The following is a 2,500-nucleotide window of genomic DNA, read 5'->3' as shown; positions in this document are numbered from 1 at the left end:
CTGCTATACGAAAGCCCCATCCAGCCCTGTGCCACCCGGGGGGTTCCAGGGTGCTGAGATGGCTGACGTTTTGCTCCGCTCTCGACGGTCACCGCGCAATGCAAGAACAGGCCAAAAACTGGCCAAAACGGCCCAAAAACGGGCCAAAACTGGCCATTTTTGGCTGCACGAGCGAGCGGCGAGCGGCGGACAGCGAGCGAAGCGAGAGGCAGCACCGTCCCTGCTATACGAAAGCCCCATCCAGCCCTGTGCCACCCGGGGGGTTCCAGGGTGCTGAGATGGCTGACGTTTTGCTCCGCTCTCGACGGTCACCGCGCAATGCAAGAACAGGCCAAAAACTGGCCAAAACGGCCCAAAAACGGGCCAAAACTGGCCATTTTTGGCTGCGCGAGCGAGCGGCGAGCGGCGGACAGCGAGCGAAGCGAGAGGCAGCACCGTCCCTGCTATACGAAAGCCCCATCCAGCCCTGTGCCACCCGGGGGGTTCCAGGGTGCTGAGATGGCTGACGTTTTGCTCCGCTCTCGACGGTCACCGCGCAATGCAAGAACAGGCCAAAAACTGGCCAAAACGGCCCAAAAACGGGCCAAAACTGGCCATTTTTGGCTGCACGAGCGAGCGGCGAGCGGCGGACAGCGAGCGAAGCGAGAGGCAGCACCGTCCCTGCTATACGAAAGCCCCATCCAGCCCTGTGCCACCCGGGGGGTTCCAGGGTGCTGAGATGGCTGACGTTTTGCTCCGCTCTCGACGGTCACCGCGCAATGCAAGAACAGGCCAAAAACTGGCCAAAACGGCCCAAAAACGGGCCAAAACTGGCCATTTTTGGCTGCACGAGCGAGCGGCGAGCGGCGGACAGCGAGCGAAGCGAGAGGCAGCACCGTCCCTGCTATACGAAAGCCCCATCCAGCCCTGTGCCACCCGGGGGGTTCCAGGGTGCTGAGATGGCTGACGTTTTGCTCCGCTCTCGACGGTCACCGCGCAATGCAAGAACAGGCCAAAAACTGGCCAAAACGGCCCAAAAACGGGCCAAAACTGGCCATTTTTGGCTGCACGAGCGAGCGGCGAGCGGCGGACAGCGAGCGAAGCGAGAGGCAGCACCGTCCCTGCTATACGAAAGCCCCATCCAGCCCTGTGCCACCCGGGGGGTTCCAGGGTGCTGAGATGGCTGACGTTTTGCTCCGCTCTCGACGGTCACCGCGCAATGCAAGAACAGGCCAAAAACTGGCCAAAACGGCCCAAAAACGGGCCAAAACTGGCCATTTTTGGCTGCGCGAGCGAGCGGCGAGCGGCGGACAGCGAGCGAAGCGAGAGGCAGCACCGTCCCTGCTATACGAAAGCCCCATCCAGCCCTGTGCCACCCGGGGGGTTCCAGGGTGCTGAGATGGCTGACGTTTTGCTCCGCTCTCGACGGTCACCGCGCAATGCAAGAACAGGCCAAAAACTGGCCAAAACGGCCCAAAAACGGGCCAAAACTGGCCATTTTTGGCTGCACGAGCGAGCGGCGAGCGGCGGACAGCGAGCGAAGCGAGAGGCAGCACCGTCCCTGCTATACGAAAGCCCCATCCAGCCCTGTGCCACCCGGGGGGTTCCAGGGTGCTGAGATGGCTGACGTTTTGCTCCGCTCTCGACGGTCACCGCGCAATGCAAGAACAGGCCAAAAACTGGCCAAAACGGCCCAAAAACGGGCCAAAACTGGCCATTTTTGGCTGCACGAGCGAGCGGCGAGCGGCGGACAGCGAGCGAAGCGAGAGGCAGCACCGTCCCTGCTATACGAAAGCCCCATCCAGCCCTGTGCCACCCGGGGGGTTCCAGGGTGCTGAGATGGCTGACGTTTTGCTCCGCTCTCGACGGTCACCGCGCAATGCAAGAACAGGCCAAAAACTGGCCAAAACGGCCCAAAAACGGGCCAAAACTGGCCATTTTTGGCTGCACGAGCGAGCGGCGAGCGGCGGACAGCGAGCGAAGCGAGAGGCAGCACCGTCCCTGCTATACGAAAGCCCCATCCAGCCCTGTGCCACCCGGGGGGTTCCAGGGTGCTGAGATGGCTGACGTTTTGCTCCGCTCTCGACGGTCACCGCGCAATGCAAGAACAGGCCAAAAACTGGCCAAAACGGCCCAAAAACGGGCCAAAACTGGCCATTTTTGGCTGCACGAGCGAGCGGCGAGCGGCGGACAGCGAGCGAAGCGAGAGGCAGCACCGTCCCTGCTATACGAAAGCCCCATCCAGCCCTGTGCCACCCGGGGGGTTCCAGGGTGCTGAGATGGCTGACGTTTTGCTCCGCTCTCGACGGTCACCGTGCAATGCAAGAACAGGCCAAAAACTGGCCAAAACGGCCCAAAAACGGGCCAAAACTGGCCATTTTTGGCTGCACGAGCGAGCGGCGAGCGGCGGACAGCGAGCGAAGCGAGAGGCAGCACCGTCCCTGCTATACGAAAGCCCCATCCAGCCCTGTGCCACCCGGGGGGTTCCAGGGTGCTGAGATGGCTGACGTTTTGCTCCGCT

Source organism: Musa acuminata, unplaced genomic scaffold, assembly GCF_036884655.1.
Source record: "Musa acuminata AAA Group cultivar baxijiao unplaced genomic scaffold, Cavendish_Baxijiao_AAA HiC_scaffold_196, whole genome shotgun sequence".
Lineage (NCBI taxonomy): Eukaryota > Viridiplantae > Streptophyta > Magnoliopsida > Zingiberales > Musaceae > Musa > Musa acuminata.
Note: the sequence above shows the minus strand (reverse complement) of the source record.